Consider the following 14,620-nt stretch of genomic DNA (forward strand, 5'->3'; position numbering starts at 1 on the left):
GAATCCATAGCAGCCAAGTGCTCCCAGTTAGCAGATAATGTCATGGAGAGAAAGAGATAGCAAGGGAACAGACTTGACATGCTGTCTGTCCTCTGAAAAAGTCATCACTTCATACCATTTAACCTACCCACTTCTTTCTTTTCTTCCTTCCTTTCCTTCCTTCCTTCCATTCCTTCCTTCTTTCTCCTCCTCCTCTTCTTTTTGTTGTTGTTTGTTTGTTTGTTAGTTTCAAGACAAGGATTCTCTGTGAAACCTTGGCATCCTCGAACTCACAAAGATCCGACTGCCTCTGCCTCCTCCCCCAGTGCTAGGATTACATGTGTGCGTCACTGTGCCCTGCTGAACATACCGTTTTCTTAATGCAGTTCTACCCGGTTTCTTTGGGGGTTGAAATAACTGCATTTTTGCCCTGTTAATCTGGTCAGGAGTAGGAAATGGTTTCTTTGGGGGTTAAATAACTGCATTTTTGCCCTGTTAATCTGGTCAGGAGTAGGAAATGGTTTCTTTGGGGGTTGAAATAACTGCATTTTTGCCCTGTTAATCTGGTCAGGAGTAGGAAACATTTCCTGGACAGAATGGAAAGCTCTCCTTTCAAGCGAGATAGTTATGAAAGTCTTTTATATCTTTATTTATTATCGTTTGGCGTGTGGTGTGCATGAACACGGGTACATGTGTGCCCTGGTGTGCATACGGAGGTGTGAAGACAACTTTTGGATGGATCTTAGCTTGTCAGGCATCCTTAGCTGATGAGCCATCTCAGCTGGACCTGGGTTTGAAATTCTTGCAGGGCTAGCGTACATCCTGATGGACAGCAGTGCTTACCTGTGTGAGGCCCTGGGTTACTTCCTTAGCATAAGAAATAAATGAAGGAGGAAGGACAAGAGGGGATGTATGGGGGGGGGGAAGAAGGGAGAGAGAGGGAGGGAGAAAGAGAGAGAGAAGAGATTGCGTGAAAGAACTCCCAGCTGGGTAGGGGTGGCGCACGCCTTTTATCCCAGCACTCAGGGAGGCAGAGGCAGGCAAATCTCTGTGAGTTTGAGGCCAGGCTGGTCTACAAAAGCAAATCCAGGACAACCAGGCCTTGATAGCCAGGAAAAACCCTGTCTCAAAAAAAGGAGGAGGAAGAGGAGAAAAAGAGAGAAAGAAATCCACATGAGCATCAACGATGGAGATGATGGTCTTGTAGAAGAAAAAGATTTATTTTCTTCATTTATGCTAGGCTCATGCCTGAGGCCCCCTCATAACAAAAGACTGAGCTGCGTACAAACTAGCGTAGCCCACAGCTCATGAGCTACAGATGCCTGTAGACATGAAGACTAAGGCAGGAGTGATGGTGGGCTTTCATGTGTTGGGTGGATAAAGTGGGCAGAAGTCTGAGTGGAGATCAGATAGAGCTTGGTGTCATGGGAACAGACTTGGGGGCTTTGTTCTTTCTGCTCTGTATCCCTGTGTCTTCAGATCAAGGAACAGTCCTTGTTTCTGGGAACTGTGAAGGCATCTGCTACATGAGGCTCTTCTGTCCCATTTCAGGAGAGAAGGGTATGGGGAGGGTGAACTACCTTCCTGCTGCTGCATCATCCTCAGTGCCAGGGTACCATATTTGAAGTATGTTGTCTCTGTGGCTTGACTTTCCAGCATCACTCTCATAGGCCAACTGCTTCCTGGTCCCATTCCAGAGCCAGGATTGTCACAGAAGAACATCTGGGATAGATGACAGGGGGCCAGAGAGAGACATCTGGCCTGAGCTAAAGGTTATATACAGTTGACAGTAACAAATTCCCTAACAGACTGAAGACAAGAACGGACCAGTGTGTTCACTCTGTGTTTGTGACCGGAGTAACATTTACAGTGACTTCAGAGAGTGCTTAGTGGGAATTGCTTAGACGCTCTAGTGCCAAATTCCCTCAGGTAACTTAACTCTCCTCCAACAAAGGCTACTGTGCTGGTTTTCTGAGTCCTGCAGATTTAGCTGGAGAGAAAACCTGCCATGAAGAAATAGGTGTCTCCTGCAAAATTCTTATGCCAATGTTCAATTTAAATATCTACTGTCAGAGCACATCTCCGTGATCCAAATGCTGAGCCCTCTGCAGATGATAGGGCCAGCACGCGGGTAGCTCTGGCCATGTCTTGCCTAGTTATCAATACAGCATCTGTGGCTGCTGCCTCTTCCCAGTGGTCAGGCCTGATAATGCTCCTCTTCCTTTATCTGCAGGGCAGAATTCTCTAAATTATTGCGGATCTCACATGAGCAAGAGAGATAGCTTCAACTGCTTTTCCCTGGGGAAGGAAGTGAGCTGTGACAGCAACCCCCCTGTGTTCATGGAGACAGCTCTATCATGCCCAGCAAGGCAGGAGCAAGGCATTCAACTCCTAACATTTGGCAGGGGAAGAAGGCAGGCTCAGATCGTAACTCTCTAGGTATATGTTTTCCTTTCCATCTTTTTAATTTTGTCTTTATAATGTAATAATTATTATAGTAACAATGTATCAATCTTCATTTTTATCTTTTTTTCCACTAAAAAAACCCACAGTGATATTTTTTATTTATTGATTTAAAAATAATTTAGGGCTAGAAATGGCTCATTGACACAGGGCTTATATAGCATGCAAAATAAAAAAACTCTCTGGGTCCTATCCCAGTATGACAATATTAATAATAATGATGACAATTTAAAATAACCAAGAGCCAGGTGGTGTACACTTTTAATCCCAGCACTTGGGAGGCAGAGGCAGGCAGATCTCTGAGTTCAAGACCAGTCTGGTCAACAGAGTGAGTGCCAGGATAGCCAAAGCAACATAGAGAAACCTTGTCTTGAAAAACTAAAATAAATTAATTAAAAATAGTAATAATAATAAAATAAAATAACCACAGGAGTAGTTCCTAGGCTCCACAGCCAGGATATGAATTCAGGTTCTACCATCTATTGTCCTTCTGCTTTGCTAATATTTTACTTTATTTTATTGTGTGTGGTATACATGTGTGTATGCATGTACATGTACACATGTGTACACATGTGTGTCCTATTACACACAATAGTGATACATGTCATAGCATATATGTGGCAGTCACAAGATGACCTTCAGAAGTTGGTTCTCTCCTTTCATGGGATTGAACTCAGATCTTTGGGCTTGTACAATAATTTCACCCACTGAGCCATGTGACTGATCTTCTCCTATTCCCCCTACCTATGCAACCTTTGTCAAGATGGAGTAATGACAGCATAGTGTCTTTTCCATGTGGCCCTCATAGGACTGAAGACCTGTGAAGGGGAGGCATTGTTTTGTTTTGGTTTTTGGTTTTAGTTTTTCAAGACAGAGTTTCTCTGTGTAGCCTTGGCTGTCCTGGACTTGATTTGCAGACCAGGCTGGCCTTGAACTCACAGTGATCCCTCTGCCTCTGCCTCTGCCTCTGCCTCTGCCTCTGCCTCTGCTTCTGCCTCCCTGAGTACTGGGATCACAGGCGTGCCCCACTGTAGCCGGCAGGACTGAAGACCATTGTGCGATGCTCTGCAAGTTCCATGGAGGAGTTTGCGGGTTATGAAAGCACATAGTTGTAACACAGCTTTCTCAACCCTAGTTCTGAACAAACTAAGAGTCAAATGAGAGAAGAAGGCAAAGAGAGGCACAGACAACCTCATTGGCTGCTCAGAGTTGGGGCAGCCATGAGTTTGTAGGAATCAGTTTACCATCGCTGTGAAAGAACATGTGAGAAAGATCAACTTAAAAACAAGACAGTTAGGCTGGGACTGGTGGTGCCTGCCTATAAGGAGGCAGAGCCCAGCCTGGACCACATGGTGAGACCCTGTCTCCAAACTCAAGGTCTTACTGTGGCTCACATTTTCAGAGGTTGCAATGGGCTGAATAAAGGCAAATGCCATGACAAAGAACATATGTTGGACCAAGCTGCTCAGTAAAGAGAAAGGGAGAAAGACAGATAGCGCAAGGGGGAGGGGGAGGAAGAAGAATGCAAGGGGCCAAGGTCCCAACATCTCCCAACATCAGCTTTAAGATGCACCAGCCTCCTCCTCTTCCTCCTGGACTCAGGCTCCTTAAAGGTCCTTCTGCTTCCTAACAGATACAAACCTCTGCAGCATGCCTGAGGTGCACATCTTGCAGGGATGCTCCCAGAATTAGGACCCCACCTCTACCAATTCCAGCTAGGGTTAGACTGCTGCAGTTCTCCCACACTGTGGGCCTAAAGAGGACAGAAGAGGAGGGAAGGGAAAGGCTGTTTTTGAATGTCCAGATGGAAGGAAGTCTGTCCCTCTGGAAAGCCAAGGTAGGGGAAATATTTTGCAGCTAAGGTGATGGATAATTAATGATTTTTTTTTTTTTTTTTTTTTTTTTTTAGCCGTGGCCATTTCATGCCTGTGTACTTGACTTGGGTCACACCATGGCTTCAGAGAAGGTTTCTGAAGGAAACCTGCTTTGCCATTTCATGCTTGTTATTGTTTGGAGGTGGTTGGTTGGTTTTTGAGCCAAGGTCTTACTGTGTATCCTAGGCTGGTCTCAAACTCACAGGGATCCACCTGTATCTGACTCCCAAGTGCTGAGACTAAAGATATGCACCACCGCAGTGGGCTGATTTTTGGTTTTTATTAAAAACCATCACTAAAGCTGACAAGATGGCTTAGTAGATAAGGGAACTTGCCACCAACCTGATGACCTGAGTTCATGGTTGAAGGAGAGAACTTACTATAGCAAATTGTCTTATGATGTCCACATGCTTACATACACACACACACACACACACACCACAAAATAAGAATAGATAAATAAAATTAGTTTTAAAAATCTTTTGGGCATGATAATTGCCAAGCCTCCTGTGACCATCTCCTCAGAAATCAATCCCTCCTAAGCCTCGGTGCCCCATGCATCATGGGTGCCACACTATTATTCTGGATTTTGAGGTACATTCTGCCACTTGCAGAAGCAAAAGAAGCCATTGGTGCCTCTTATGAAAATCAGAGGTTACTTGGCAACCAACCTATGAGCCTTTCTCAGCTCTAGCCTCCGTTCAGCCCACATTCTTCCATCCCCAAATCAGCAAATGTCCCATTCATTCAAGTAAGCTGCTACAAACCAGCTCAGTTGGGGATAGGTCTTTGGGATCGGGAGTTTTTGAAGAGTTGGTGCATGGGGTGATTACTATTATGGACCAGCTCAGTCAGGGATAGGTCCTTGGGAACGGGAGTTCTCGAAGTGTCAGTGAACAGAGATAAGGTGGTGAAAAACAGACACAACCACACAGATGGGTTTGTGTCTGAGTGTGCAAGCATAGGTCTAAAACTGAAAGACAGGGAACAAGCATGGTTCTTTTCCTTTCTAGTCTACCTCTGGCTAAGTTTCCCCAGGGAAGACAGAGCCCCTCACCCAGAACTCTCTCTCCAGGCTGTCCTGGGTGCTCCTATCTCTTGCTACCTCAAGCCTGAGAAGTGTAAGAGTCCCTGTCACCAGGCCAGGGTCTCATGTTTGGCTACCCTGGACTCTGCCTGAGAAGGCCATTGGGCAGTCATCCCAGGAGCCTCCCTCTGCTTGAATGGACCCCGAAACCAATCCCACCAATTCCTTCCAGGATGGCATTGTGGCCATGTACCACCAAATCCAAGGAATTCAGAGCCCGAAGCTGTTAGGAATGGGGCAGAAGGGTACCTGCCCTGCCCAGAAGGCTGCGCACTAAAGGTTGGGAAGAGAGAAAAGTATGTCTGTCAGGACACTTTCCTCCAGTCCATGGGCAAAACCAGAAAGGAGGTTCAGGTCAGAAGACACAGCCGAGCTCAGGTGACTGAGTAACCCACACATTGAATGGTCCTGGATCAGAAGAGCCACTTACAGTGCGTCATCCAGGGCTGTCTACTTTTCAGGGAGCTGGAAGAGTGGCTGGGAGGACTACTGATAAGGGACTGATGAGATAATGTTTTCTGTTTTTACAAGGCACTAAGATTTATTGACTCTGTAGATGCCTGTTTGTTTATTCCTTCGCCTGTTTGTTTGGAGGTTGCTGGGGATGAGTGGTGGGACCTCCTGCACACTGACTTCTCCAGCCAGACCTCCAAGTTCTACCACTCTTGAACCCAAACTGAAGACTTCGGTTATATTATCCTGTCTGTTACATTTCTGCTAGGAGCTTATATCCGTGAAGGCATAGAGGACAGGGTTAGAGGGTGGGTAACAAAAGTAATCTACTTCCTGTCTTCTCAGCCACATTGGCCTAGTATGAGCATCCCTAGCTTTATTTTCCCCCTGGTATGCTTGGACATCTAGAATAGTCCCTTCACACAGGCGCTTCTCATCTATCTCTGTCTTAGTTAGGGTTTCCATTGCTATAAAGAGACACCATGTTGACCACAGCAACTCTTATAAAGAACAGCATTTAACTAGGGATGGCTTAGAGCTCAGAGATTTAGTCCATCATCAGCATGGCGGGAAGCACAGCATCATGCAGACAGACATGGTGCTGGAGAAGGAGCTGAGAGTTCTACACCCGGATCCACAGGGAGCAGGAAGAGAGCGACACTGGCCTGGCTTGAGCGTTTGAAACCTCAACGTCTATCTCCAGCAGCACACTTCCTCCAACAAGGCTGTGCATCCATATGCCGCTTCCTAAACATTCAAATATGAGTGTACCTACGGGGGCGGGGGTGGGGGGTGGGGGGTCATTCTTACTCAAATCACCATAGTCTCCTTCCTTCTACTCCTGATGGAGATCAGCATTCTCACACCCCCATACATATGTCCCTGGTGCGTCAAGATGGCTGCGACACGTGCTCCATCACACAGCCCCCAGGAGCACTAATGAATAGGCAAAGAAGAAGCTCCCGAGCCAGACCTTGAGTAAGAAGCATGGTAACTGAGTGAATAATGGGTGAAGAAAAACACCTCAGGCCCAGAAGATACAGAAAGCCACAGCAGGAGATCGACCTGGTCCACTTGAAGACCAAGTGCCCTAGCGCCACGTTCAAGTTTCAAGCTGGATGTGGTGGCACTTACCTGCAATCCCAGCACCAAGGAGGCAGAGGCAGGAGGATCTCAAGTTTTGAGTCTATCCTGGGGATACAAGAGGCAGTTCAAGCCAGCCTGTGTCTCAAGAAACCAAGCCAGACCAGCAAACAAAAGACAAATTGCCCCCGGGATTGGGATGTCTATATATTACACTATATTTATTGTTTTCCTGAAATGTGAACTTAACTTGGCATCTTATGCTCTGAACTCTGGCAACCCTACTTGACAGATGTGAATGCATCTGGTCAAAGTGGACTAAACCCGGGGTGGATGCATCTGGTGTTCGGCATTTGGGAAATTCTTCAGAATATGCTCTGGTTCGCTTTAAGTTATAACTTTCTTTAAAAGTCACTGCCCAATAATATAAATGTGTACATAAAAAAAATTTTTTAATTAATAAAAAAAAAGAGAGAGAGAGGCTGAGTGGTGGTGGCACACACCTTTAATCCCAGCACTTGGGAGGCAGAGGCAGGCAGATCGCTGTGAGTTTGAGGCCAACCTGGTTGACAAAGTAAGTCCAGGACAGTCAAGGCTACACAGAGAAACCCTGTCTCAGGAAAAACAAAAAACAAAAAAAAAAGCACTACCCAAAGTGGAGATTTCAGATTGCCTAATGGAGAAATCTTACTCTCATTCCCTGATCAAGAACTGTGGCTAATTCATAATAAGAAAACGAATCACAGGCACAAGAGGAAGTTCATACCCAGCAGGGCAGTGCCTTCTTCCAGCGACCAGTCTCCTGACTCTCCTGCCCTCTAGTGGAAGAATGCGGTACGTCTATGTGAACGTCTGCTCCTTTACAGAGCTTTGTGGCCTTTGGCGCTCTGGGGCTATAACTGCAGTGAGTGAAGTAATTGAGGGTACAAAAACGTGGAGGTCCAGGGCAGCCCTAAGTCTGAAAGGCAGACTCTGAGTATGGAGGTACAGAGTGAGGTGCACATGCTGCGCTGAGCCCCTGCTGCCCTCTGTATCTTATGAGACTCCAGGACTGAGCTGGGAGACCTGAAGGGTGAAATCTGCCCACAGTTTGAATTTGTTCATTTTTTGCAACAAGTATTTCTGGAGTACTTACACCATGTCAGGCAAGGGGCAGGAAGCAAGGCTCTGTATCTGGTCCATTTCACAGTGCCTGTGAAGTTAAACAAGGGTTTGTACCAAAGGCAAATGGAACCCATGTCTAGGCATGAGAAATGTTAGAACCTTCTAGAAGGGATCTCCAAAAGTAACGCTCTTCTACTACTTGAGCTATGATTTCCCAGCCATGTACTTACTTATAATTTGCCCATGAATGTTTTCAGCATCTTTTTGATAAATGCCCATTGGACTTCTTGATAATAACTAATCAAAACTGTATATATTACAAAGTGTAGTATGTGATACTCCAAAAGGCATTCCTGAACTATGCAAGGGAGACCATTGCAGACATTGAATCCCCGCCCCTCCCCCCCCCCCCGCCACCCCCTTTTCTGGAACTTGAGATGCTAAGCTGCTGATGTTGAGGGAATCATAAAGTTGCTTGGGGAATAACTATATGTGGTGAGACTTACCACCCTAGACGGCTCAAAACTCACATGGCAGCCTGGGGAAGATGGCTCATTAGGGAATGTACCTACCATAAGCATGAAGACCCACGGATCCCCAGCACCCATGTAAAAAAAAAACTGGGTTGGTGCTGCGCATTGCAGGTCAGACTAGCCAGCACATCTACTCAAACAGAGAGCTCAAGGTTCAGAGAGACACTGTCTCCAATAAATAAGGTAGAGAGCAACAGAGGGGGACACCTAAGGTGACCGTTACTCTCCCCACACTGGCGAGCTTAGCACACTCACCCAGGCATTCACAAAGCCTGGGAGGAATGCTGACCCATAACCCAAGGCTGTTCAGCTGAGTGAGTCCGTCTTTGCAGCTTCTGGAACCTGGGTTGTATCAGTTCCTGAAGCTGGCTAACATGACTCTTCAGTGGTTCTCAAGTCTGCGCTGCGCCCTTGATCCTTACCACCTGCCTAGTCCCTGTTGGCACGTCATCGTTCCCTTCTGCGTGCCCCAAACCCATTCTCCACCCACGTTAGCCTGAAACGTAGCCGGGATCACACTGCTGCGCTATTTTCATTCTGTTCCGGACAGGCACGGTTTTCCTATGTGGACTGATGGACCTGCTTACTGGTCATCCTTCCCACCACATCCCCGTTGGGGTCCTGCAAGTGCTCAGAATAGCTTTTTTTGGACTATTAAGTAAATACCTGAATGCATACATCTCCGCCTTTGCTTCATTCCTGGTTAAAAAAAAATTTCCCCTTGGTGTACCAGGTAGCCCTCAAGTGACTAAATCCCTTTCTAAACAAACCGATGTCCGTTACATTTTAACAACCTTGTTGCCAGGGAGCAGCCTGTTTGTCAGTTCCCCCTGCTCTTCCCTCCCCCATCTCTCAGTTGCTCAGCTTCCTCTGGCTAATTCTCTTTGGACCATCAGAGTTGACTTAATTAGATTTTAACTTCAACACAGAAAAGAAATGCCTTAGTTACAAAGGCCCATTGTTCCGGCTTTGGAAAGATTACCACTGGGACAAGGGTGGGGATCTCCAGTCTTTCTTGGCTGGTGGAGGATTCTACTCCAGAACTAAGTATCTAAGTACCCCTACTGGCCTAACTGGCCTGGCTTACTAACAAGGCTAGGCATGCCTCAGGCAGATCTATTCTGGGTATTTCTCTTAAACTCAGATTATCAAGGCCACAGCGTTGTATTTCCAGAGAGCTTCAGAGGCTGAAGAAAGCCAATGTTGATTCCCAATGAAGTAGAGAAGGGAGAGCTACCCACGTCAGCTTGTAGAAGTGGACTGATGAATGCTAAGGGATCTTGCTGTTCCATCCAGTCGTGACACTGTCTGTTGCTCCTTAGCAATCAGAGTAGGTTGCGCATAGGATCTATAGAGCCTTGAGATCCAGCTTAACTGCAAATATATACCTCAAAGGATCAAGATTAGCATACCACAAAGATGTCTTCACAAGTCATGGAATCAGCCTATGTGCTCACCAGCAGATAAGCTGATCATGTGGTATAGGTTCACGGTGGAATGCTATTCAACCACAGAGAATGTGAGGATGTCATTACAGGAAAGCGGGTGAACCGTTAAAGAAAATAAGTCAGACTTGGGAAGACAAATACGCAGGGAGATGGCTCACTGGGCAAAGTGCTTGCCACACAAACAAGGACCTGGGTTTACTCCCTGACAGCCATGTGAAGTGCATTGTGCTGTGTCTGTGATTCCAACACTGAGGAGGCAGAGACCTCAGGACTGGTGGGGCTTGCTCACCAGCCAGTGTAAGTGCATCGTCAGCTGTCTGCAAAAATAAAATGAGGCAAGATGGAGCAAGATACTCAGCCTTGTCTACATGGTGAGTTTCAGGACAGCCTGGGCTATTAAACAAGACTCTGACTCCGGGAGAAGAAAAAAAAAAAGGTAGATGAGAAAGTCAAGGAAGCAACAGTGCTCCTCTGTGATCTTCTGCCTTGAGTCCCCTGCCTTGGTTTCTCTTGATGATGGATTAGGATTCTAAGCAGTAAATCAAATAAACCCTTCTCCCCAATTTGCTGTTGCTCAGTGTTTTATCACAGCAACAAACAAGCAAACTAGATTAGTCTGTTTGGGTTTTAGTTTTTATTACGTTTAGTTAGTTAGTTAGTTAGTTGAAAAGATCCATGCTATGGTATGGCTCATATATGGAACTCAAAGAACAGTTTCTAGGAGTGGGTGGCCCCAGAGATTGAGTGCAAGCTGTCACATTATGAGGCAGGCACCTTTACCTGCTGAGCCATCTCACTGTCCATTTTAGTTTATTTGATTTTGAGACAGGGTCTCATGTAGCCCAGGCTGGCCTCAAGCCCTTTACAGCTATGGATTTCTGAACTCCGTGCCTCTGCCTCCAGAGTGCTGGGATTGGAGGTGCACACCGCTAGGTCCAGCTCTACTTTGGTTCGCCAGGACACATTGTTAGAAATGAATTTTATCCTTTTGTTGAGTAAACATAGATGCCCGCCTGCTAGTTGGTATAATTTCATTGTCACAGTGACTTAAGCTTGTGTTTAATGAATGAACTTTAACTTGGGCAAATATTTACGCCAAGGTGTGCAGGCAGCTGGGTGTTTGCTCTTTCATATAAGTACATGGAAAGGCGGAGAGGGGCAGGCAAGGGGCACTGCTCATGACTTCTGGCAGACACACAACGTGGGACATGACACCCCAATTTCTCTGTTGTTCTTTTTCTCCTTTTAACACAGCCTCCATTGTGCTAGCAAATCTCTTTTGTAAACAGCAGAGCAACTGAATAGCATGTGCAAGGCCCAGCACCCCCAAACCAAGAAAGCAAACCTAAAAGAGCAGTAAAGTACAGAAGTTTAATTCATTTGTCATAGTTTACTAGATGCAACTTAAATGCTAAAACCCTCAAAATTGGGCCTCATTTCGTTTATTCATCTTCTGGTCATCTTTGCCCACATCCCACCATTAACTGTGGAAAATTACGTTCTGCTTCCTAGGAGCCACTGCCACCTGCCCCCCCCCCCACCCTCCACGCTCTTTCAAGGAATTAGCCATTACACTTAGGGCTTCCTGCACTTGACGTGCTTTTCCCTGTGAAGCACCCATCAAATTTCTAGTGGTTCTCTGGGGCCCGGTTTTCCTGTTCTTCCGTAAGGAGGTACCTCATCCTTCCCTGCTCTGTGTTGACGTCACTAACTAGCCCCTCCCTTCTCTTACCTCCGTGAATGTGGACGTCATCTTTTCAGTCTGCTCATTCTCATCACTCCTTGCTGACTCCATCAGGCAAAAATAACACAGTCGGGATGTATGTGCACTGTGTGACTTTTCTTGGTGAGCGATAGACAACTGTCTGTTCACCCCAGAGAGGGGACCCACACCAGACCAAAGACAGAATTCCACTCAAGTCTAGCTTGGTGAATGACTGTGTTTCTTGGGGATACACACAGGAGCATAGCTGACTCGAAGGCAGCTGTCTCACCAAAGCGCTCACCCCAGCCTGGGTGACAGCTCGTCAGAGTTGAGTCCCTGCAGCTTCCCGTTCAATTTCCATAAGGCTCTACTGTCCATTTGCCCCAGGGGTTGGTGCTGACTTTACAACGTTGGGGAAGAGCCTTGTGCTACTTGTAACTTTCTGAGTTTCTGAGCCTTTGAAGTTAGTTTCATTAGCTTCTTGAGGAAGCTCCCTCAAAAGTGTGAATATTTCAGTGGCTGTGGTCAGAGCTGGGACCACCGGTGGCGAAAGCTGTTACTGCAGGCAGACCTCACAGTGCCATAAGGGAGGGTCATATACAAGCAAGTACCACACATTGTGAGAAATAGTCCCAAGCCCACAGCTTCCCTTACCAGTGTTCAGTATGTTTTTGAACAATGAGACTGCCTCATATTGAGGCTCGGTCCCCAGTACCACGGTGGTGAGAGGCAGTAGGAATCTTAAGAGGGGAGCCTCACGGGCTGGCTGATGGATTCTCCTGGGAGTGAGGACTGATGCTCTGCAGTGTCCTCAGCTTTCCTTCATTGCCTTTTCATGAACAGGCTTCTCTTGCCCACACATCCGCTGTCCCATCTGCTCTTCTGCCCTGAATGGAAAAGCACATGGCCTTCACCATGAGCCCAACAGACGTCATGCTATGCTATTAGCCTTCCAGAACTCTGAGCAAAAATGAACCTCTTCATTTATAAAGACCCAGCCTTGGACATCCTATTATAGAAACAGAAAGGGGGCTGAGATAGGAAGTGTGTGTGAATGGGTGGGACAAATTGGTCACCTTTGGCTAAAACTAGAATGTTGCAGATTGTGATGTCTCAAGCAATTTTAAGAATTAAATGAACAGTCTGGGCAGTGGTGGCGCACACTTTTAATCCCAGCACTCGGAGGCATAGGCAGGTGGATCCCTGTAAGTTCGAGGCCAGCCAAGGCTACACAGAGAAACCCTGTCTCAAAAAACAAAAACAAAAACAAAAAAAAAACCAAAAAAATTAAATGAAAAAAATTGCTTTTTTCTTTCCCTTTTGTGATGAGGAAAAAATTGTCAGACTTCGTCTACATTGGTCTCATATTCTACCAGTGAGCTTTACCCCAGATCATTTTGATTTATTAGTTTAAGATTCTGTGCCATTGTTTTGAGACAATCTCACTCTGTATCCCAGGCTGACCAAGGACTCACTATATATAGCTTAGGCTGTCCTTGAACTTATGGCCATCTTCCTGTAGTAGCTTCCTAAGTCTGGGATTGCAGGAATGAGCCAGCACACCCAACTACTTTTCTTACTTAGAAATTTACCGCTTCCGAGGAAAAATATATAACTGTTATCTGATACCCATAACTTACCAGTATTAAACCAAAACCTTAATGCTTTTAGTGAGTTGGTATAAAGTCAGTAATGATATAAATGCAGAGCAATTTGATGAGAGGAGACAGTAGGCTGCAGTTTCAGGAACAATGACCTAAGCAGGGTAATTTTCAGTTTCCTACTTAAATTTCTCTGCTTTCCTGAGTTTAGTCTGCATGTATTCACTTACCTGTTTGGAAGCTTCCTGAAGCCAACTATGTGACTATTAGAAACCTACACCCCAAGGTAAAATATTAAGCTACTTAATAGAAATCTTTGGAGAAACAGGACAAAGAACACCATGGTGTGTGTGTGTGTGTGTATGTGTGTGTGTGTGTGTGTGTGTGTTTAAGATGAGGCGGCCTGAATTTATTGTCTTATTTTATAAGCAATCAATGAAGTCTGCCCTTGGATTTCTCATTGTACATCGATGCGTTCTTTGAGGGAACATGAGATAAATGAAAGGCGGGACACGGCTTCCTAAGCCCTGAGTAGATGCAGTATTCATGGCTTCTGGGGTACAGCAGTAGCTGCTGACCGTTCTGAGTTCCATGAGGCAACTCCTTGTCCTGACTGGTGTATCCATCCCAGCCTCCTCAGCCTGCTGCTTCCCTGACGTCTCTGTTGATCTCGCCCCTAGACTCACTTCTGCATTGCATGCTGCCTGCCTCTGTGCCTCTGGCGAGTCAGGGTGGGGAGGACAGAGACATCAATCCAATCTATTTTATAAGAACTTTTTCTAGTTTAGTGCCCAAATTTTCACATCCTAGAAACACCAAAAGTCCCAGAATTAGGGACCACCGGCTCCTCTGTCTACAACCTGTTCCCAGAGCAGGCTGCCAGGGCTCAGGTAGAGTCAGTCAGCTTCACAGCCCTGCTGTGAAGCCCAGGAAAGGCTGTCACTACGTGATGAAGTGGATGGGCCCAGCGAAGCCTTTGAACACCATCAGTCGGCTGCTCCGGGATGCCCTGTATCCTGTTCACATGTGCCTTCCAGTAGAATGGCGTGGGCATTGGAGGGGCAGAGAGGACTTTTGCCTTTTTCTTACTTTACATATTTATTTACTTATTTGTGTGTATGCATTGTGGGCTCATAAGGGGAGACTTTTTTTTTTCTTTCCAGTTTTGGTTTGGTTTTTTTCCTTCCACCATGGGTTGAAACTCTGAGGAGAGTAAACCCAAATCCGAACTTGGCAGCAAGTGTGCTACCCACTGCACCATCTTGCCCACCTGACTTCCACTTTTTCTCA

The 14,620-nt window shown here is 46.2% G+C and overlaps 1 protein-coding gene across 14 annotated transcripts in view; it reads left to right on the plus strand.

Moving 5' to 3' along the window:
- The window catches only part of KIAA1217, a 797,280-nt gene that overhangs the window by 477,977 nt on the left and 304,683 nt on the right, over positions 1–14,620 (plus strand). Inside the window, exon 1 of one of the 14 annotated variants that reach the window (XM_084782815.1) lies at positions 2,401–2,418. The exons of the other annotated variants lie outside the window; for them this stretch is intronic. The gene's annotated coding sequence lies outside the window, so the exon portion shown is untranslated. Of the gene's footprint in view, positions 1–2,400; positions 2,419–14,620 lie in introns of those variants that run through there. 14 annotated transcript variants of the gene reach the window in all.

This window comes from Acomys minous (genome assembly GCF_964271855.1).
Source record: "Acomys minous genome assembly, chromosome: 5".
NCBI classification, from domain to species: domain Eukaryota; kingdom Metazoa; phylum Chordata; class Mammalia; order Rodentia; family Muridae; genus Acomys; species Acomys minous.